The sequence below is a fragment of the Anabrus simplex genome, chromosome 14 (genome assembly GCF_040414725.1).
Source record: "Anabrus simplex isolate iqAnaSimp1 chromosome 14, ASM4041472v1, whole genome shotgun sequence".
In the NCBI taxonomy this organism is placed as follows: Eukaryota; Metazoa; Arthropoda; class Insecta; order Orthoptera; family Tettigoniidae; genus Anabrus; species Anabrus simplex.
The window spans coordinates 41,160,384-41,185,548 of record NC_090278.1 but is presented as its reverse complement, the minus strand read 5'-3'; the positions used below and the strand labels follow the sequence as shown (position 1 = coordinate 41,185,548).

The 25,165-nt window shown below is 38.4% G+C and overlaps 1 long non-coding RNA gene and 1 pseudogene across 1 annotated transcript in view; one reads left to right on the top strand and one right to left on the bottom strand.

Moving 5' to 3' along the window:
- LOC137502999 (uncharacterized) overlaps positions 1-25,165 on the bottom strand; it is a 755,060-nt gene that overhangs the window by 8,270 nt on the left and 721,625 nt on the right. The window lies entirely within an intron of this gene.
- Positions 20,170-20,270, top strand: LOC136885825 (5S ribosomal RNA; annotated as a pseudogene).

The following is a 25,165-nucleotide window of genomic DNA, read 5'->3' as shown; positions in this document are numbered from 1 at the left end:
TTACTATTATTACATTTCTACCCCCAAAATGCGAAGAGAAAACATTAAGATAACAGGCCATTCAGTTCAGTGCATTCACGATGGTGAACAAAAATCATGCAATTGTGACTATGTAATAGAGGAAGTTGATAACATGAAATATTTAGGTATAGTAATAGATAGATATTTTTCATGGAAGCAACATATTAATAAGTTGTGTGAAAGACTGAGGCTAAGCTTGTTCAAAATGCAAATGGTTAAGTATATAATACCTCATGATAGCTTAAAATTGGTTTATCATTCACTTGTTGAGTCACTTATATCATATGGTGTAAGTGTATGGGGATCAGCTTCTGTTACAGACATAAACATGGTACAAATGTTACAAAAACGCATTGTCAAAGCATTCTTTTGGTATGAAAACAGAGGAATATTTAGCTTAAGTGAGGATATGTTAACAGGGATGTACCAGAAAGAAAGGTTCTTGAGAGTTAAACAACTTTATATGTACAACATAATTAAAGAAAATTACTGGAAGCCACAATATAGAATTGTTAATGAACATGCACATGGAACAAGACTGAGGCATATAAGTTATTTTCAGGTAATGAGGTACTACAACAAATATGGATCCAGAACACTGCAAGTTGTAGTTCCTAAATTTTTGAACAAGTTGCCCTCAGAATTGACACACTTGAAAACCAAATATCAACTAAAAAAAACATGTGAAACTATGGATCATAGATAATAAAATTACAGCTTAAATATTTGTTCATGAATGAAAAATGTACCAAAGACTTATCTACTTTGAGTGATACTTTCAGGGATTAAGAAAAACTCACACCACAGGACAAAATTACAATGCTAATGTAAATATACATACCTTATTAATGTTGTAAACAGTAAGTATTGCAACAATGTATATAAATGTGAAACAACTACACCGGCAGATAAGCACATCAAGTGCTTTGCAGGTGTAAATAATTGCAAAGATAATGTATAATATCCTACTGCATATTTGCAAATGTATTTTAGATAAGTTATAAATAAATTATAAATAAAAAAATATTATTATTATTATTATTTTTATTATTATTATTATTATTATTATTATTATTATTATTATTATTATTATTATTATTGGTAACTTTTAGATGTAGCTTTCAGTACAAATTTCTGTCAAATACCACATCACTACTGTTTCAAACCTTTATTATTATTATTATTATTATTATTATTATTATTATTATTATTATTAATAATAATAATAATAATAATATTATTTTGCCTTTGCTGGCTAGATTTAATGGTCACAGTGCACCATGTCTTCTGATATGTGCTAGATTATTTTTGTTACTTTCATTGACCTATATCCGACTCCATGGCTAAATTGTTAGCGTGCTGGCGTTTGGTCACCGGGGCCGCGGGTCGATTCCTGGTAAGGTCTTAAAAGTTAACCATAATAATTTGTTAATTTCGCTGACACGGGGTCTGGGTTTATGTGTCGTCTTCATCATCATTCCATCTTCATAACGACGCGCAAGTCGCTACGAGCGTCAAATCAAAAGACCCGCATCTGGCGAGACGAACTTGTCCTCGACACTAAAAGCCATACGCTATTTCATTTCATTGACCTGTCCCAGTCTCATCCTTGGTAAAGTGACTGAGGTATGAGCGATGCTAGTGATACCATTCCTTACACAGCCAGTCCCTGCTATGAATGGTGTAAAAATATCGCTCATAGGGTCGTTTGGTGCGTGCATTTCAGTGGGCTTGGCAGACGGATAATTATGTAATAGCAACTTCTGGCTCAGTGAGGAAAGCAACGGGAAACTACGTCATACTAATTTCTCTAGTATGATTTTCAGTGATGCATAGATCATTCATGACAGCTGATGATGGAGCTGATGAGGATCAAGCCAACCTTCGGGCTGAAAACTCAACATGCATTATTGTTATTATTAATGAAATATTATATGTTCCTCTTGATTATTTAATTGTTTTATGTAGTATTTTGTACATTTTTTCAGACATTAGAATGAAATGTTTTATTTTTAATGAAGTTGCCAAGCCTTACATTTATATATAAGAATAAAGTTATATTCTGAAATCGCCGTAGGATCTAGTGGAAAATGCAAGAAATAAAACTGATATGTCGGGAAGCAAACTGTTTCCCTTGTTGATTAGAAGACAAGATATGTGAGGCTACATTTTAGCGATGCTAGAATTGGATTCTGTTTGTGAGGGACACAAGAGAATTACTCCTGGCGAACGATGAAGTTGGAGAAGATATATGAAGTTGACTGGAAGGTCTCTTCTTTCTGTTTGTTTTTGTTAGGGGTTAGATATCTTATTCCCCTGCGTATGCTACACGTCTCTAAAGCAGAGTCCGATGATATTATTAATGCATTTATTTCCTTTGTGGCAGAACTGATTAGAAGTTACCATCAATGTCATAAAAACGTCTTAGTAAGAAAAGCATAAGAAGGAGAGGTTCATCAATTATGATGAAGGCCTCAAAAATTGTGTAAGGATGTAGTTCACTCTTGCTCTTGATGTGATCATGAGTGAAGAAAAGGCTACATTATCCTATATATTTTGTGTACATTTCTAAGGAACGGTGTATTTAGGTATAGCTAACAGCAAGTTATACATAAGACGAGATCCAGCAGGGCAGTGTTATTGGACCTTTATATTTACTTATATCTATATTGTGACTTTTCACGTATTCTGATTCAGGGTTCATGTTGATGTTATGCCTCGGTTTGTGTCACGTGGAGATGCAAGGAACTCCACTCAAGGGACGTGCATTTTCATAGAGTCTGGTTACAGGATCTCACCGTTTAGATTTTCCAAGTCCGACTGACCCATGAGAATGTACATCCAATAATTACTTAAAACTATATCATACTATTATACTAAACTTAACCTACTAACGAGAAGTCGAAGAATAATTCTTTTCTTAGAAGGATGTCCCGTTTGATGAATATCATATCATGAAAACATAGTTTCAACTTAACCGAAAATCAACATAAATGGACGTTTATTTTGAAATAAATTAAGTATCATGATTAAATATAACTGACCAAAGTCCTTAAACCTTTGTTGATTATCACATGTCACCATATTAAATTCCGTTCACAACATAAATGAAAGATGATGGCTTCGCTATCGATCGATCTTAAAATTCCAATAAGGTACACAAAAAACCAACATTCGTGATTCTGAAGGCTTAATTACATTATAAATTCATTATTCACATGAATGAATTTTTTGTTACTAAAATGAAATTAAAGAAACTTTATTCATTAGCAGTCGCGTTCACTAACCCCAAAATATGCGTGTGTTTCACTATTCCTCTATCTTTGAAATCATCGCCTAATTCAAAATGTAAATAAAAACAACTTGGATGCTCCAATGGTATGTTCTCAACGTTGTCGCTTGTACCAAAATATGATCAATATTTAGGACTACATTATGATCCCTCTAATTACTGAAGTCACGAAACAAGTTAGATAAAGAACCTCCTTCGAAAATCTGCAATAGCTGCATCTGGATAACAACAAATTCCTTAAAATAAGGACATCAATAATAATAATAATAATAATAATAATAATAATAATAATAATAATAATAATTCCAAACATCCGATGACTCTGCAGCCTCTGGTATTTTCCACGAACAATCTTGAAAAATCTGCATTCAATGTTCACTACCAAATCTGTGATCTACCAAAAGAATATTATTTAGCAGGAAATCAAGCTACGCATTGCTCAGAACAGTATCCACACATCTCACCTGCGACATGATTTTCCCCTACATGATGTCGTTTATTATTGAAGTTTCTATTTCATCCCTTCACATCTGCGCGTAATTCATTCACATCAACTCTTAGGTTACCGCATCTTTGACGACTATTACATAAGCAACTCTAGTATTCTTCGAAAACCTTATCTCAGAAAAATCGCATTCATGATTAAGTACACATCATTCACTACCACCATTAAATCTATACGCATGACGGACATCAGTTCTCACATCAATAAATATCACCGGGATCTTTTCGAAGACGGCATCACATTATCTCATGCACAACCCCAATGAACTACTATCCATCAACAACATATTAATTATTTATTGAAAACCCTTCTCACTTACATGCGCATCATGCTCAATAAATTCCCAATTCAGTTTCTAAATACTCAATCACGTTATTACTGAAGACTACCTTGTCCTTGCATATTCAAAAATCATTATCAATGTCATCATATTCACGAAAGTTACGTATATGACGTGAAAATATAATGTTGGATGACTCTAATTTTACGCACATACCGGTTATCTTACGGCCACTTTCAAGTAAAACATATCTACGTAACAAATCACACACTGAAATTCACTTATGATGACATTATCTTGGTAAAATGCAGCAATCATGACTAAAAATCTCCTGCATAATGTCTACTATTATCCGCTTGAATTCAAATCATTATATAATAGACGAAGGATTATTTTTTTCCTGGATTATTCATGACAAATACACCAACATTTCCCGTTCGTTACGGAATAATGATCGACGATCATACGATATTATTAAAGTTTTTAACTGTACATATCTTATTTTTGACACCACAAAATAAATTCACACTACTTTAAGCATCTACGCCTCCTTGTGCAAAGAAAGAGACAGCACCTTCTTACACAAGTCCCTCACAGGGGCCATTCACCTTTCACCATTCCCTCGAATCTCTTTATCTTACAGCTCCGTCCGTAGAGGCAAAGGGGTGTGTCTTATACCCCACTTTGCGCGAACTGAGTCCTACAAACTAAGTTTCTTCGCTCGTTCAGCGCGGCTTTGGAACGATCTACCCACCAACATTAAATGTAGAAATGTAAATATAGTTAAATGTTATGTTTGGAAGCACATGCGGTGAGAAAATGCATGTGAATATGTAAAAGAATGAACGAGGGAGTGAAAGGTTGTATAAATAAGAAATATGTATATATTAGGCTATACTTTGTTACTTTACATGCAAATAGTGTATATGACTGTTTTAGTTTAGGAATTGGGTAATTATTTCAAACGTCAGGGGGCACTACCTATAGGGGGCCTTGTCCTTTTCCCCTGGCCTTCCATAGATACTGTTAAGGTTTATGGTAAATAAATAAATAAATAAATAAATAAAGAATGAATGAATGAATGAATGAATGAATGAATGAATGAATGAATGAACGACATTTATTTTTGGGTACTTATCGAACTGATGGCTTCCGGAGGATGACGTCTCCCATCTCTCGGATCTTAGCTTTTATCATTCGGCACTCATCTCAACATTTGCCGGGCCTTTGGGACCGCCTATTATTTTAGTGCATCATCATTTGCTAACCTGATGTCATGAAATCAATTCTCTTCACGTGTGGCGACATCGGAATACCTGAAACTTGTAATGAACGATTAGTAAAATGTCATATGCATGAATGGCATTTACAATATCCTGAGTTAACACTCGCCTCATCTTAAGAGAATAGATATACCTTTTCCCTTTTACAATTATAATTGACTTTTGATCTCGCTTCCTTCTAATGGCGTGCGATACTTCAGATGACCTTTTAGAAGAATTCATTTGCCCCCATTGTTTTCTAGAAACAAAATCCAATTCTACGATACAATAATAAAAGTTGATTTGCATTTAACAAATCTTCCGAATGCTGTGCCCTGTAACCTCCCTTCCAGGTGATTTTGACATTTACCGCATAACCTCTCTGATACAGAACGCTCTTAAAATCGTTCATTTTGGCAAAGGAACATGTTTAACAATCCGTCGCCTTCATAACTCGACGTTCCAATCCACTATCTCAATATTGGTCTCGATTCTCGAATTATATCGTAATAGATATACAATGTATGACCACCGTATATGAACTGAGCATGGTCCGTTTGATTCATCACATTCCATGGCCTCCGCTACACATTTTCGTCATTAAGGTTCCATGCTATCTTCTGATATTTGTTTATCTTGCGCTGAAGAAAATAGGCTATTTGTTCAATATTATCTCTTCGTACTATTTTGTTACCGACCGTCACCTAATAAAATACCATGGGGTTCTGAGCTTGAAGTCACCGGTACCTTCAATTCGTTATCCACTATTTGTTCAGCTGAGCGAGTCATTTCATTACTGATTTACTTGGACGAATGACGATCGGACGTATAATGATTGGACGTATGATTTCATTAATTTTACGTTACCATAAACTTCCAATGTTCTTCCAACTTTAATTCACAGTCTCTGGAAGGTTATAATATGTATAAAATAACATGTCCTGACTGACTGACTGACTGGTTAAACATCGCCGAGTCAAAACTACTGGACATAAAGAAATGAAATTTTGGGGATGGATTTGTATTACAGTGTAGGTGGTCATTAAGGAAGGATTTATGGATATTCCGTCGCTAAGGGGGTTAAATTTAAAAATGATTTCATATATATATATATATATATATATATATAACTTAACAGTTTAAAGGCGTGTATATTGGTATTTGTAGTTTGCTTTAAAAATAAAGGAGTATGCTTCTTTTCCTTTTCGGAAATTCCACTTAAGGGAGTAAAAATAAGTGAAAATATGGTTCCATCCTTTTTATGAGGATGCTTTTATCACAAAAACTAAAGATGTTACAGAGGTGAAAATTGGAATTTGGAATCTTCTTTAAAAATAAAGGAACATGATTTTTTCTTTTCGGAAAGTTCTCTTAGGTAGGAGGGGGGTATGACTGATAAAGGAGTTGAATTATTTTTATGGAGATACTTTTATCTCAAAACTGAAGATGTTACAGACGTGAAAGTTCGAATTTGGAATCTGTTTTAAAAATAAAGAAACACGTATTTCTTTGTTTTTGGAAAATCCACTTAACAGGGGAGAAAAGAAGTGAAAAATTAGTCGAATTATTTTTATGAGGGAACTTATATATCGAAAACGGAAGATGTTACAGCCGTGAAAATTACTATTAGGAATCTCCTTTACAAATGAAGAAAGACGCCCTTGTTTTTCCTTTCGACTTGAGAGAGGACTGTTTCTCACGTGTACAGTTCTATGTCGCATGCTCATCTTAGCCCGAAAAGTCAACACCACAAACGTGGTTTACAAAGAGGTTCTGAGGTGAATGAAACTCAAATTTACGGTGAATTTTTTACTTTAGGATTTTCAGATAATGTCTTAGTGCAGTACCGAGGAACGATTACATAACGTCATCGGTGCGAGCGAAGTCGCGGGTAACTGCTACTACAGTTAACGACATGAATCACACATAAGGCTATTTGCAGTTGATATTGTAATAAATGAGTTGCAGGACTGTGGACGACTGCAGGGGGACCTCGACAATATTGTGAATGGACAGCGGATAATGGTATTATGGTAAGTGGGATAAGAGTCAAGTTGTAAGTTTGACCATGAGAAGAAAGTCTTCTCGGTTTCAATCACTGTGATAGTACATAAGGAACACTGTAAGTACCTAGCTGTTAATATAAGAAATGATCGCATTGGGGTAATCATATTAACGAGGTTGTTAATAAAAGCTTATAGAACTCTTCACATGCTTATGAGGCTATTTAGAGGTTGCAGTAAGGATGTAAAAGAGAGGGCGTATACGTCTCTGGTATGACCCCAATTAAAGTATGGTTCCAGTGTATGGGACACTCACCAGAATTACTTGATGCGGGAAATGGAAATAAAATCCAAACAGAAGCAGCATGATTCGTGCTGAGCGATTTCGGACAAATGAGTAGTGTTACGAAAATGTTGAAAACTTCGCGATATGAAGACTTTGGAGTAAGGAGACGAGATGCTCGACTATGTGGTATGTTCCGAGCTGTCAGTGGAGAGGTGGCGTGGAATGACATTAGTAGAGGAATAAGCTTGAGCGGAGAATTTACAAGTAGGAAAGATCATAATATGAAGATAGCGTTGGGATTCAAGAGAACAAATATTCGTTTATAGGACGAGGATTGGAGTAAATTATCAAGGGAAATGTTCTATAAATTTCCAAGTTCATTGAAAGCGATTAAGAAAAAGTTAGGTAAACAACACATAGGGAATCGGTCACCTGGGCTACTGCCCTCAATACAGATTATATGATTGATTAATTGATTGATTGACTGATAAATCGATTGATTGGTTGATTTATTGATCGATTAGTTGATTTATTGCTTTATTGATTGATTGATTGATTGATTGATTGATTGATTGATTGATTGATTGATTGATTGATTGATTGATTGATTGATTGATTGATTGATCTATCGATTGATTGGTTGATTGATTGATTGGTTAATTGATTTATTGATTGATTGATATATTGATTGATCGTTTGATTGGTTGATTGATAGGTTTGTTGATTGGTTAATTGATTGATTGATTGATTGATTGATTGACTGACTGATTTATCTATCGATTGATTGATTGATTGATTGATTGATTGATTGATTGGTTTGTTGATTGGTTAATTGATTGATTGATTGATTGATTGATTGATTGATTGGTTTGTTGATTGGTTAATTGATTGATTGATTGATTGATTGATTGATTGATTGATTGATTGATTGATTGATTGATTGATCACAGACACGCTACCCCTACACCGCGCGGCCGGCTGAAACTATAACAATATCTTCAAATAAAAATTTCCATGCAATTGGTTCTGAAACTGGACTCCAAACCCGATAAATGGAAGGATGTCCTCGATACCAGGCTAAATACTTTGTGGAAATAATCGCGAAGCAAACAGAGAGAAGTTCTACCCTGCCAAATCGCATGGAACCGGTACAACAAGAAATCAACATCTCGGAACGCGAAATTAAAACACTATAGTACTGTAATTAACCCCAAAGCATTCTGCACATCAGAAACCTTGATCATTGGAGGCAGATCACTAACTAAAACTTTAGAAAAGGGAAATCGTCAGGAAAATTTTTGGCGCATTATTTTCAGGAGTGAGGATGAAAATGTCTCCTGGATTATACCAGCATTTTTTGAAAGGATCAGACACTATTACAAAAAGACGACTGAAATTGTATGTCCGTATTCAAAGAATGGACAATGAGAGACTTATTACAAATATATTTAATTGTGCCTCCTCACTAAAAGTCAAGAATTATTGGATAATCGAAATTGAAAAAGACCTTCAAGAATTCAGCATAACAGCTTTAGAACGTTGGTGAACAGACATCATTTTGCTGAAAACGCAAGATGATAAACACCATTGTACGGACGGAAGAAAAACACAGCGAGAGGGTGAAGAGATTCTGGGAAACTAAGAAAGCAAATTAATCTGCTAAATAAGTTCAATCGTGCTCCATAGTTGGGTACAATGTCCTCAAAAATGTTCAAAAATGTTCAAAGTTTAGCTGAGGCATTATTACTGCAGTGTCTTCAGAATGTCTTACAATGAAAAAAAAAAAGGCCTGATCCAGAAACCGGAGGCCAAAGAAAGAAAGATTTTCTGAGAAATCTTGGGCCCCATCGTAGACAGTGGGGGGTACAGAAGACGGCATAACAACGAACTTGTCCTAGTGCATTTGTGTTAATTGCGCTTTTATCCCATTGACCTCATTTTAGTTTGTGTTGCGTATTTTAATGTGTTCTTTTAACATCTAACGTAAATTATATAAATATCTGCATATCCAGGCAATGCTTTATTGGTTTGTTTTCTGTATTTTCTCTTATTTTAATAGAAAATAAGGCATTGCGAATTAGATCCACTGATTGTTTTAATCTCATACTCATTTTTAACTCTACTCAGTGGGTATATCATGTCGTCCATCTCGTTCCATTAGCGGCCGATGACCTTCGATGTTAGGCCCCTTAAAACAACAAGCATCATCATCATCATCATCATCATCAACAACAACAACGAACTATACAGCCACGTAGAGAAGATTACCAATACCATCCGGAAATAAGAATTATTTTATGGGTAGGCCTATGTGACACGAATGTACCCAACAAGATTGACCAACCGTATCATTACCTACCTTCTTTCAGCAGAAGAAAACCAAAGGGGCTTGGTTCATTGAGGTGGATAGAGACCTTGCAGAAGTGGGAATCACCGGGCGAGTTGGCCGTGCGGTTAGGAGCGTGTGGCTGTGAGCTTGCATCCGTGAGATAGTGAGTTCGAATCCCACTGTCGGCAGCCCTGAAGATGGTTTTCTGTGCTTTCCCATTTTCACACCAGGCAAATGCTGGCGCTGTACCTTAGTTAAGGCCACGGCCGCTTCCTTCCATGTCCTAGGCCTTTCCTATCCCATCGTCGCCATAAGACCTATCTGTGTCGGTGCGACGTAAAGCAACTAGCAAAAAAAAAAAAAAAAGTGTGGGAATCACACATAATGACATCGAGGAGCGCGTATCACTTAAGAAGAAACTTCAATCGTTCCAGAGTTTCCGAGACAAGCCAAAATTTAAAACTGGAAAGGCATGGGCACAGAAGAGGAAAGAACGCATGCGGCAGTATTGAGCAGACATCACAGTCAGAAGTAGCCAGTTGAAATGACGTGGTCCGAAGTTAGCCTGTACGACATTAATTGTTTGTTTGTTTGTTTGTTTGTTTGTTTGTTTGTTTGTTTGTTTGTTTGTTTGTTTGTTTGTTTGTTTGTTTGTTGGGTATTCAGCCCGAAGGTTGGTTGGATCCTCAACAGGTCCACCATTAGCTGTAATAGATTGGCTAGGTGTCACTGAAGAGGCATACTAGGGAAATGAGGAGTGAGGTAGTTTCCCGTTGCTTTTCTCAACGACATTAATTAATGAATAATAATAATATAAAACAGTGATTAAACCCAGAAACAGAATTTGCTTTACGTCGCACCGACAAAGATAATTTTTGTGGCGATGATGGGACAGGAAAGACCACGGAGAGGGAAGGAATTGGCCGTGGCCTTAACTAAGGTACAGTCCCAGCATTTGCCTGATGTGAAAATGGGAAACTATGGAAAACCATCTTCAAGGCTGCCGACAGTGGGGTTCGAACCTATCTCCTGGATGCAAGCCAAGAGCCGCGTCTCTCACAGGACGGCTAACTCACCCGGTAAACCAGGAACTCTATACGCAGCAGAAACACTAAGGCCAGGTGGAGAAACTCGAGCTAAAGAGAAAGGAAGATTTTAAGAAACATCATAGGACCAAAATTTCAGGATAATAAGATAATATACATCAAGAATGAAACACTCTATTAGAATATTGAAAAACACTCAGATACTATGCGAAAAATAAGGAATACATTATTATGGTCATCTTCTCAGAATGAACTGTAATAGATTAACCAAACAAATTTTTGACTTTTTCAATAACCAAAAAACAAAACCCAACTGGTTTAAAGAAACTGAAAAAGACCTAGTAGAATTAAAAACAGGAGAAAATTCACTATTCGATCGAACAGCTAAACTAATAACTAAAGATGAGAATATAAGGTTCCAGGATAGATCAACATTAAAAGCCAAACCTATTATCTGGGAAGATAAGAGGAAGCGAAGATCAGGAAGAATGAAGAAATACTGGGCACTAAGAAAAGAACAACACACAGAGAAATTATTGATTCAACGTACCCCAAGAAGGGTAAAACGAAATAATAATAATAATAATAATAATAATAATAATAATAATAATAATAATAATAATAATAATTGGAAGCCAGTCCGACTGGTTTTTCCCAAAGATAACCTCTACATAGCGTACCTCGCTGTTGCAGATGATCTGGCGATATTAACACAGGATGAGGAGATCGCCGTTAAACAGATCGAGTTAATTAAAGATGAGGGGAGACTACAGATATCGACCGATAAAACTAAATTCGTATGTTCAAAGACAGATATCAAGAGCCTGAGAACAAAAATGGTACAATTGACAGGGTTCCTTACTTTAAATACCTCGGAGAATCGATCGAACCGTCAGGCCTTGAAAAGAACTCGCAACAAACTCGTTCAAAATATTAAGAACGCATTAGGGTTAGTCCAAAACATTTTGCAACCAAATATCCAAGTCAAAACATACAAAAATTCAGCATTACAACACAGTCATAAAATCAACAGTCCTTTACACAAATGAAACACTCGCTCTCAAAACAAAACAAGAACTTGGAAAAATAAAAAAAATAAGAGAGGAAGATCATTAGGAAAACTTAAGAGCAAGATACATCCAAGACGGTTGCAGGTTACAATCAATAAAAACAACAGGAAAGTTCTCGAACATCAAAATTGACATTAGTAAAAGACGAATTAAATTCTTCGGTCATCTCACTAGATTACCAGAAAACATATTGAGAAAAAGGGCAATAGATCATGTAACCTCACTTAAGAACTCATCACCCTGACTTAATGAACTTTGAAAGGTCCTCAGAAACGCAAACATAAGTTCAAAACACAATCTAGGAACTGGCATCATTAGACAAAATAAACAATTGGGAACTACATCAGAGCAACCACAACAAAAGCAGTACAGACCAAAGTGGTCAGAGGAACGTAAACAAGTCTTCTCGGAAAGAATGAAAGCCTATTTGTAACAACAAGAAGAACCTACAGAAGAACTGATTGAGTTATTTACTTAACGTCTTCCAATATTGGCAGAATTCGCTAATAATAATAATAATAATGATAATAATAATAATAATAATAATAATAATAATAATAATAATAATAATAATAATAATAATACCGAAATAGTTGGCAACGCGGTTCGCATCATGTTGCTGTGAGCTTACATTCGGGAGATAGTGGGTTCAAATTACATAGTTGGCAAAAATGAAGATGGTTTTCCGCGATTTCCCATTTTCACTCCTGGCAAATGTACCTTCATTAAAGCCATGGTCACTCCTTTTCCCCATCCCGATTCCTTCGTTGCGAAGTTAAAACATTTGCAAATAATGATAATTGAAAATCAGATGAAATTCTGGACATCTCCTAGCGGTTGCAGGCCATGACAGTAACGAACGCAGTATCAGTCGCTTTCCCTTCCTGTTCCAGATGCATTGGCTTGTTCCGGAACTTTGCACCCTCCCTAGGAAGGGAAGAGGAAATCTAGGGTGAGATAATAGAACAAGTCTCCCCTCTTCCGGGGGAAGATGGATTTAGTTATTGGATGGAATGGCGAACACTAGTTCCAGAAGGGAGAAGTCAGGGGAGATTAGAAAAAAAGTAAGTGAGTTTCGTGGCTGAATTGGCAGGAAAGGTCTTAGGCAGGAGGTGGTGTGGTTATTGGTTGTGAAGGAGTCATATTGAAGATTATGCTAATCAAGAATACACAGACGTGCTCGACAGGAATTCTTTACTCTATAGCTGGTTCAATAAGTTGCGTAATAACTCCTATCCAGGCCATATGAAATGAAATGGCGTATGACTTTTAGTGCCGGGAGTGTCCGAGGACATGTTCGGCTCGCCAGGTGCAGGTCTTTTGAATTGACTCCCGTAGGCGACCTGCGCGTCATGATGAGGATGAAATGATGATGAAGACGACACATACACCCAGCCCCCGTGCCAGCGAAATTAACCAACGATGGTTAAAATTCCCGACCCTGTCGGGAATCAAACCCGTGGCCCCTGTGACCAAAGGCCAGTACGCTAACCATTTAGCCATGGAGCCGGACCCAGGCCATATTACAGGATAGTCCGGCCCCTGGGCAACTAAGGGGTCCGGGCCCATACATTCTGTTACAACCCATCCCAACCCCCGTCACAGTGTTGCCAGGTCTACAGATAAAAAAACGGTAGAGTGTACGTAAACATTTCGGGAGTTTAAATGATTTCGGTAGTTTCCCGGGCACTGAAATGCTATAATATATCACAGTTAAAGAATGCAATAGTCATTCGAAGTTATGAGAAAAATATGCAATATATATATATATAATATATACTCACCAGTACTCTCTGGCCATTCTATTCTTCTTCTTGTCTTTCTCCCCACTTTTCCTGTAGATGTAATTATTCATCAGACGTAGAAACTGTATGCCAATTTTGAAGTCGTAGCAGAATGCAGATCTTGTATTCTATATGCGGGTCGGTGATTTCCCTTCGAATGATGCAGTCAAGCGTGAGTTCCGAGTTCAATAAGAGGGAAAAGATTACGTAATTTGAGCCTAAAACGACTGCGGGGAAGTGCCTAACGAGTTATTTCTTACAAGTTGCTCTACGTCACACAGATTGGTCTTATGGCGACAATGGGACTGGAAATAGCTAGGAATGGGAAGGAAGCGGCCGCGGCCTTAATTGAGGTACAGCCCCAGCATTTGCCTGGTGTGAAAATGGGAAACCACGGAAAACCATCTTCAGGGCTGCCAACAGTGTGGTTCGAACTCACTATCTCCCGAATACTGGATACTGGCCGCACTTAAGCGACTGCAGCTATCGAGCTCGGTACACCAAACGAGTGATGTTATCGATAAAACGTCATGCAATGAGATGAGGAAAGAGGTTTCCGGCACAAAAATATAATGCACCATTAATCATTAGAGTTTGTTTTCCTTAAATTTGGATTAGGAGAATTTTCGGGAGATTTTTTGTTTTACGGGTTTTTTGGTGTGTTGCAAAAAACAGGGAGATCTCCTGACATTTCAGGAGACCTGAAAACACTGCCCCGTCACGTAATTTAGACCAGAACTGTGAACTTGCAGGTTGTTTCATTACCAAGACTTTCCTGATTATCAGCCCCTGGGGACAGAACTTGCACCAAAAATTGGTATAATAATGGTGTACAATTGGTGAAATCTTTTATCCATGCAAATATGGTGTATTTGCGGTGCTAATTTGGTGCAAAAGCGACAATGGATGCACCGATTTAACACCAATGAGAAATGCACCGAAACTGTACCATAATTACACCACATTTTACACCATTTTTTGCAAGAGAAGTTAAGTTTTACACCATAGTTACACCAAAAATGGAGTTCATCAATCAGACAATTTCTTCACAGAGCTCATGCCAAAAAAAAAAGTTTTTCTTTCAACCTTGTTTAATGTCAGCACCACACTGTTGAACAAAATTTATTTTAAAAATGATACAATTTACCAAGGATTTGGATACATTTGTGGAATAACCTTGGTGTCATTTTAGTGGAAAATTTGTGCAATTTTCTTCGTATTTACACTGTAATCGTCCAGGCTTCCCCAGCCATAATAATTTAGTGTACAATCCTTTTACGCGATATCACTCGATATCAAGATTATCCGCCATCGGCAATTATTCATAATGACATACTTTTCAACTTCAATCATTTGTAAATAAGGCTTTTGGAATCATATTGTATGTATTACAACATCATTTATTATTTAAATTATTATATTATGTAGGATAGGAATTCATTGTGTACTGTAAATATGGTCAATGTTGAGACAGAGTTGGTGTCATTTCATCTCATACTTGTGCATACGGAAAAGTATTCTTGAAGCGAGGAAGTTGGATGACTCACGGGTTTAACTCATGAGCAAAAGGTAGTATACAGCGACCCGCGCGCGAGGCTAACAAGCTAGGATACTACATCATCGTCACGCCTACTGGTTACTTGTGAAGAATGAAGAGAGGAAGATGATAATGCGATCTACGAATCAGATGCTTCGTGTATTGAGATTTGGTATTGAGCTGTTACCAAGAGTGGGAGAGCCCGGGTATAAGATCTAGCGCGGAGACACTGAACCACAACTACTACAGTGAGTTGTCGCTTCGACACAGTACTTAGCTGCTGTGATGCTGTCGGATCAGGGTGAGGCGAAACAAACTTACGGCTTGTGATTTATTCGGTAATTATTCTGGACGAAGAACTACGTGAGATTTCTGATACCATGAAAAAATTCATATCTCTGAATTTTCTCCTCCTACGACCAACGCTGATCAATTTTCACAAGTATAGGGACAATGTCTAACTTAAAGACTATGCAGTTAGGGAGTGCTAGTCCAGATAGCCCAAAACCACATCACAGAAGGAAGGAAGGATCTCCATGGAGCCAATTCTACAACGAGAAGAGGGGAACGAGTAACCACGGAAGACAGATGACCTCAACGGAAGCTGTAATTGGTGAGCCTCAATTAGATAAAGCCAGCCAGCAACAGTTAATTTCAGTAACGTAAATTCTAAAATCCCTCCAAGCTTTAAGGAACTTTTCCGATTCATCTCATTTTTGTTTAATAAATTCATTTTATTTTATATTGCGTTAATTTTCTTTCTCAAGCGATGCTTAATGGTTAATTATTTAAAATCCTACCCCTGTGATTTAAGTATAAGTCTCTATGCTAGTAAATAAAAATTTTGCTTTACAGTTTTGTTTTAAACTGTAACGCTGGCGCCCAAACATTACACAGAGAAATGGAAAACCATGGAAAGATAATTGATTCTATTTGCGTGGCAATTTGCGGGCAAGCCACATATAGTTTATATTTATATTCATGTGTCCCCAGGTATCAACTTTCGTCTCCGCTAATGGGAAGCTTAGGAGAGCGAACAATTAAAACACCATAAATATAATGGTTCAAAATTGGTGTAATCTTCGTGTATAGTTGGTGTATCTTTTGAAGCATGCATTCTAGTACATTTGTGGAGTAATATTTTGGCCAATTTGTTACAAAATCAGTACATATTCCTTCGCATATACACCAAACTCTATAGTAAAAAATTGGTATAATCCTGGGTGCACACTTGGTTGTTTTTTTGGTACATGATGCAAAAGCGAGCGTTGCGGTGCATTTGTGGAGTAACTTTGGTGCCACTTTGATGCAAAATTAGTGCATATTCTTTCGTATTTGTCCCTCCCAAAAAACTTCACGAATTTGTTTGTATTTTTATTGGCATTTACATGTATCTAAACTTTAACTTGTTATTTTCACTTCATTTTTTTGTGACCAGGCCAGTTGTGGGTCTGGATCTCTGGAGATCTGTCCCTCTGTGCCCACCCCCTTGTCGATGGCCCTTATGCTCTCATATGTTTATATTGGTCTGAATATCAATCCATCTTCTCGTAAAACCAGGAAAGATACATCACAAGGTCGGACAACAGCCACTAGATCACACTGTCATACCCGTCATAATATTTTATACCCCCTGCCTTGTAAGCCTGTACACTAAGGGTACAACCTTACTCTTTCTACCCAGTTTAGTGATACATAGTCTGTTGGGTTCGATTCAGTGTCGCTAACCATACACTTTAGGGACTAGTGGTGTGACAAACGTTTCTTTTTTGGTGTGTAACTGCTACACATGTCACTGCTACAATAAAGTAACTGTGAAAAGTAACAGTTAAAATAGCATACAACGTTACTCACCTTTCATTGGTCACAGCCTGGTCACGGCTTCAAGCTTGTCTGTGTTGCGAAGTCCCATTCATTCACTCGCCCATGCGTGCACGCACCACTACACTGTTGAAAGGCGGTGCAGCAAAACACGCATTCGTACTTGCTATAAAGTTAACGAGAGACAGGCAACGGATGAAATGAGAAGACAACATGGCGTCTTTTCTGAAATCTAGAGGAGTGAGTTTGATAATGCCCCGATCAAGGATAGAAGACAAGAAAACATGAGGATATGTTTGCCAATCCTCGACACAAACCGGTACAAGAAGATTGATTAAGTGAAATGAAGTTATTTTATGTTATGTATTATCAATATGGAAAGTTAAATTACTAATTTATTTATGGTACAAGAAAAATTATACGTGTGAAACTTATAATAATATTACATTGTAGATATCCCTGCGCAATGTCTGAGTCAACGATTACTCCTGAGCAGTTGAATATGTCATAACAGTTTACACTTTAGTTACCAAATGACAGCAGCAACTTCAACAAATACACTATAAAGCGTATAAAACACTACAGTGTATTTCACTTAAAGCAATCTCGTACGAAAGCGCTCTCACTTGGAAGACTTGCGTACTAGCTGAACTCTGAAGGCCACATGCTGTCTGTAAGCTGCTACTAGTGACAGTTACCAGTTACTAGTACGTCATTCTGTTGTCGTTACTTGGTAACCTGTCTTTTTTGTCCTCGTTACATTTGTAACAGTGACAGGCATGTAACTGTGAAAAAGTAACTGCTACGTTAATTTTCAGCCATCTCTATTAGGGACCGAACTGGCCGATAGAACGTCTTCCAGGTCTTGTAGGTTGGCACTATGTAGTCATGATTTTTTCGTGACTTGCGAATTTAAACGTACTGCCACTGCCGTTTCGAGAAAATCACTAGTGTTACATTCGCAGGTAAAAGTAAAGTATATTTTCTTTTCCTCTAGGATTGTAAATCTGTTTGTGTAATACCAGGTAAGTAGAACTGTGGCATTTAATAACGTTATTGATGTTGAATGACGAACGCAGCATTTTATTAATACGCTCTTATAGCATCCAATTCGTATGTACAGAATTCAGTTAGGATGTATAGGGTGGTCAAGAACAACGCGAACCCAGTTTATGAGCGTTAGACCGTCGGTCATCTCTATCATGACATGGGCAATAACCGAATGCCAGGTTAGTTCTTGACTAGTTTGAATGTAAATGGTGATGACTAGGTTTCGTAAGTTTATGACCTAAAGAAGTATAAAATATGCAAGCAAATATGCCCCCAAACTAGCTGTATATGACCTAAACCAGTTAAATATGATCTAAATCTAGCTAAATATGACATAAAACTAGCTAAATATGTCCTGAAAAGTAGGTAAATATATTTTAAAACTAGCTAAATATGTCCTAAAAAGTATCTAAGCACGTCCTGAAACCAGCTATATATGTCCATAATACTAGCTAAATATGACCTAAAACTAGCTAAATATGACCAAAGTCTACCTAAATATGACCTTTAAAGCTAGCTATATATGACTTAAAACTAGCTAAATATGACGTAAAAATTAAGTAACCATGTCGCAAAACTAGCTAAATATTACCTAAAATTTAGCTAAATATGACCAAGATCTAGCTAAATATGACCTTAAAACTAGCTATATATGACTTAAAACTAGAGTGCCTAAAATTAACTAAACATGTCCTAAAAACTAGCTACATATAATCTAAAAACTAACTACACATGTCCTAAAACTGGCTAAATATACCCTAAACTAGCTAAATATGGAATGAACTATCTAAAGGTCCTAAAATGTAGCTAATTATGACCTAAAGTAGTTAAATATGTCCTAAAACTAGCTAAATATACCTTAAACGAGCTAAATATGGCATAAACTATCTTAAGATGTCCTAAAATGAGCTATATATGACCTAAAACTAGCTAAATATGACTTAAAACTAGCTAAGTATGACCTTAACCAGCTTAATATGGCCTTAAACCTACCTAGTTATGCCCTAACCTAGCTCAATATGCCCTAAACCGAGCGTTAGAGCGTCCCTGATAAGCAATTTGAAAAAGATACGTCGATATCTCGCGCTGCTGTAATTTTATCAGCTGCTGAAGTTAGCCAATCAGATCCATTCGCGGGCAAATTCAAATGCGCTTTATGAGGCGGTATTGCTAAATCTGCACGTGCCTTATGGCTGGTATGAGAGCGCCAATAGAATAAATTAACTCCTCCAGGGGAGGGACTTGAACAAGGACCTCGCTGTTGATAGGCTGAAACTCTCGGTTATTAGTATTTGATGTTCATTTATCGCATCGCCCTCATGCCCGGCCAAGCACGTGCAGGTTCAGCAACACTGCCTCCTAAACCCCATTTGAATTTGCTCGCGAAACGTTCTGATTGGCTAAATTCAGCTGCTGATAAAATGGCAATGGCACGAGATAATTACGTAACTTTTTCAAATCACCTCTCAGTATGACCAACCCTCAACGCTCATATACTCTGTTCACGTTGATTCCGACCGCTCTGTGTAAGAAGAACTCCTCCGAAAAGGAAAGCAACATTACCTCCTCTATAAAGGTCAATTCAGTTGAAATGGAACGAAGTTAGATTATAAACCTAACCATACCTTGTCGTGTCACGACTCTGGTACAGTTTGCAGACGTTGCCTTTGTGTATTCTCATTGACTTACGGCATATCCACAGGTAGTATATTTGCTTGTGCGTATTATTTAACTTCAGCCAAGTAATAGCATATTTCAAGAAGCGAGCTGAATTATTTACACAAGGCAAACATCGAATAATACCGTTATAGTAATGAGTATATCAAAATAAAGGCACTAAATTGAGTGGAGAGAGAGTGTTTATTTCCTTAATTCCTCATTGAGCCAACGGCCATACCATGTTGAATACACCACAGTTAAGCAACATTGGGCGTGGTCAGTACTTGGATGGGTGACCGCTTGGGAACACCACGGGCCGTTGGCTCAATTCCCTTTGTCCGCCTCTGTGGTGTAGTGGTTAGTGTGATTAGCTGCCACTCCCAGAGGCCAGGGTTCGATTCCCGGCTCTGCCACGAAAATTTGAAAAGTGGTACGAGGGCTGGAACTCAGCCTCGGGAGGTCAACTGAGTAAAGGGCTGTTCGATTCCCTCCTCAGCCATCCTGGAAGTGGTTTTTCGTGGTTTCCCACTTCTCCTCCAGGCAAATGCCGGGATGGTACCTAACTTAATGCCACGGCCGCTTCCTTCCCTCTTCCCATCCCCACACAAGGCCCCTGTTCAGCATAGCAGGTGAGGCCGCCTGGGCGAGGTACTGGTCATGCTCCCCAGTTGTATCCCCCGACCCAGAGTCTGAAGCTCCAGGACACTGCCCTTGAAGCGGTAGAGATGGGATCCCTCGCTGAGTCCGAGGGAGAAACCGACCCTGGAGGGTAAACAGATTACGGACGAACGAGTTCCTCACTGAGCTTGAAAACTGACTCAGTTATGAATATCTTGATTGATCATTAACTTGGATAATGGAACCTCAATTATTGATACTTACATTGAGGTTAGTTTGTTGATGGTAATATGAGAAGTACGGTCATTTTAGTGTAGATTCGATAAATAGATTTACTGACTGGGATATTAGTTATATACGCCGGGCCCGTGGTGCAGGGGTAGGTAGCGTGCCTGCCTCTTACGCGGAAGCCCCGGGCTAGATTCCGGCCATGTCAACAATTTTTACCTGCATCTGAATGCTGGCCACTCAGCCTACATGATTAAAATTGAAGAGTTACCTGACGGTGAGATAGCGGCCCCGGTCTAGAAGGTCAAGAGAATCAGCCGTGCTGACCACACAATACCTCATAATCTGCAGGCCTTCGGGATGGGCAGCGGTCGCTTCGTAGGCCATGGCCATTCGGGCATCTTGTGCCATGGGGTTTGTTTGATATATTAGTTATATTTAAGAAAATATAATTTGTGAACTCAAAAATAAAATAAATCAAATTAAAAAACAAGTAGGTGCATGCACAAGCGAGGGCGATCATTTATAGTGTGACGAAGTTCATGGAAAAAGAAGCCACTGCAGTCAACGCTAGCGAGAATTTCAGAAGCAGCGTGTCTAAGCGACTTGTCAGTAAAATTAACCGTGAAGGTACTAATGTCGTAAGTAAGGAGGGTGAGGGTATTGACCTAAGGAACACATTATAGAAAGAATTACGTAAATAAGTTAATTTGGTTAGGATTTGAATGAAAAAGAAAACGTGTAAAGGAACAAGCGATTGTACGATTTTTTCTGGAACTGCATTTAGGTCGGAAATGTTTTCGAAGTGTCCTGCTCCACAGCTAAATGGTTGGCGTGCTGGCCCTTTGTCACGGAGGTCCCGGGTTCGATTCCCGGCAGAGTCGGGAATTTTAACCATATTGGTTAATTTCACTGGCACTGGGGCTGGGTGTATGTGTCGTCTTTATAATCATTTCATCCCCATCACGACGCGCAGGTCGCCAACGGGAGTCAAATCAAAATACCTGCACTGGCGAGCCGAACATGTCCTCGGACACTCCCGGCACTAAAAGCCATACGCCATTTCATTTCGTTTTTTTTTTTCTGCTAAATGTTGGATTAAATAAGCTGCATTGGCAACACTGCTTAGGATCATCTGTTTGTCCAGAGGTGCAAATTTCGCTTATATACTTCTTAGTTTCCTTACAGGGAATCGAACTCCCGTCTTTCAAGCTGAACTAAACACATGTTTACCACTTCAACCATAAATAACTAACAGATCCACCCTCTCCGTCCATCTCTTCTATTTTCCTCTCCTAAATTCCCTCCTACTTACCGTCTGACTTAAAACCATTCCCTACTTCACATAATTTTCGCTCTGGAACACCATTCTCTTGTATATTTATTCACTGTTTGTTTCCTTCCACCATAAACTCTTCTCCTGGCTATGATTTCAAGCACCACTGCTTCCACTGCTGTGTTTTTCATTGCCAAAAATCCATTTCGCTTTCCCCAAGTCCAGGAATTTTGCCAGCTCAGCTGTTAGATATATTATCGGTCATTTCTTTTTTTTTTTTTGCTCACACTCAGTCCTGGGTTCCAAGAGATAATTATGGACCTAATTAAGTAAGAATAATTTCGAACACATTTGAGAGTTTGCCAACAACTACAGTGGTAGAGGTTAATGTGGGATATGGGTCATCGATATGCCAGCAGGGAGCACGGCTGGAGCTCATACACTAACAGGGTACCGAATAAAATTTCCGCTTGCATAAATCCGCCATATAACTCGAGATTCTCAAATTACTGCATTAATTTTTGTAATTGAATGATTGAGATTAGAACGGAAACGATTTCTTCTTATTCTTCTTCTTCTGCGCGAATGGGGCCATGCGGAATCAACATTTATTGAGCTTTCGTCCTTGCCCAATAGCTCTTCATTGTCATCGATTGTTGTAACTTCTGTTCCTCCGGTCAGCTAGGTCCTGTTGGTTTCTTCTCTTCTTCCTCAAAATCCCTTGTGTGAAAATTTTCGTGACTACATTTCTATCTTGCAGATTTATTTTTTTTGCTATGGGCTTTACGTCGCACCGACACAGATAGGTCTTATGGCGACGATGGGATGGGAAAGGCCTAGGATTTGGAAGAAAGCGGCCGTGGCCTTAATTAAGGTACAGCCCCAGCATTTGCCTGGTGTGAAAGAGGGAAACCACGGAAAACCATCTTCAGGGCTGCCGATAGTGGGATTCGAACCTACTATCTCCCGGATGCAAGCTCTCAGCCGCGCGCCTCTACGCGCACGGCCAACTCGCCCGGTATCTTACAGAGTTGGTGATCAGTGAGGTCTTTCTCTACCTGCTTTAACAATTTTGATCTCATACATTTGGTTTGCACAAATTTGTATATCGGATAAGGAAGCCTGATATTATTCATTTTTTCCAAACGGCTTAAAGATTGATTTCGTTGCAATCCTATTCTATGAAATTTTAGTTTAGAAATTTAAAAATATATTTCCGAGTTGGGTTTGGGGTAATGTATTCCATTTTTAATCCTCGCCCTAAGATTTAATCTCTAATTGTTTCGTTACGTTCTTATGATGTAAATTGAACTTTTCTGAAGCATAAAGAGCTACTGGTTTGATCACTGTTAGGTAATGGCGAGGTTTGCTGTTCCAAGACAAGCACTTTTTGTTATAAACATTCTTCGTGTGTTGAAAAGCAATTTCCATTTTCTGAATTCTTGAACTAATTTCAGTGATTCATTCACCAAGTACTTATTTCCTTACTCTTGCAATTTAATTCATATCAATGGTAAGTTCATGTGGGAGCATTTTTTGATATTTGTCATAAATTTAGGATTTCCATATAAGATTGTAAGTCCTATTTTTGGTATTTGCTCTTCAAGTACAGCAATCTCTTTCTGTGCATCAGAGATATCTTTGGCAATTAGTGCCATATCATCAGCAAACTCTAGACAGTCTATGTCAATACCATTGATTTTTGGTCCTAGTCGGTTGTTTTCTCCACAATTAAACAGTAAAGGGGAGAGCCCATCTCCTTGACGTACACCTGTATTTATCTAAACTCATCACTACATCCACCCATACACTTTACTTTAGCTTTCGTTTCAGTCAGTGTATCCATTATAATATTCCTTGTTTGTATTTTTCAAGTCCTAATAAGCTTTTTTGAAACTGACAAATGTAACGACATTTTTGTTAGACGTGTTTCGAAAATATGCTATAATGGTTTCTAGAGTCAAAATTTGCTCTACACATGACCTCCCTTTCCGAATCCAGCTTGGTATTCACTGATTTGGTGGTCAAGTTGATGATCTGCACGGTTTAGTTGAATTTTGTGTGTGGTCTGTAGAAGGGAGGCACCTCGGTAATTGAGTGGATCAGTTTTCTTTCCTTTTTTTGTGTATGGGGGCGTATTACCGCCAGTTTCCAAACCTTGAAGATCCTTTCAGACTGCCAAATGTCCAACAATATTTCATGATTTTTTTTTTTTTTTTTTTTTTTGCTGACATTTTCTCCGGCATTTTTCCAAAGTTGTGGATGCACAACACACGACGACTGTTCGTTGGTTCGACTCCACTTATGGTACAGTTCTTCACACAGTCCCATGTAGACCGAGCTCGATAGCTGCAGTCACTTAAGTGCGGCCAGTATCCAGTAATCGGGAGGTGTACCTTAATTAAGGCCACGGCCGCTTCCTTCCACTTCCCAGGCCTTTGCTATCCCATCGTCGCCATAAGACATATCTGTGTCGGTGCGACGTAAAGCAGATAGAAAAAAAAGTCCCATGCAGTGAACAACTAGACAGCCCAACAGTATTCAACAGCAGGACGATACTCACAACAGCGAACATTAACACAGGTCCATTTATTCTCGCACTCGCGATAGCACGTTTCCTCGCCGGCTCGTGGTGATCCTTAGCCCACAGAGTTACACGAACACACAGTACAGTCTTTCCTTCTGTCGCCTGCACCTACACACTGGTCTCTCCGACACCACAACAACAACTCCTGGTTTAAACCTCGGTGGGACACTGGCGACAGCCACAGAACCCCAACTCACTGAGTGTCACACTGACTCCCCCATGGAGTCCAACTCTGACTGACTGTCCGCGGCTAGCCTCCCTTTTTATAACTCGCGTGATTTGATCCAAAAATTTCACGATGTCACTACAGGCAGAACATTCCTGCTGAATCTGCAAGGAACTCACTCGTGCGCCGGCCGCCGACAACAATACACGAAAAGACCGGCCCACCCCACAGGCCGGCTAGCAGATTCCAGGTCGTCTAAGTCACCAGCCCCTTCCTGCAAGTACCGTAAGGGGGTACCACGGGGCTGGCGCTGTAACAATATAATAAAGTATGAGAATATATTCT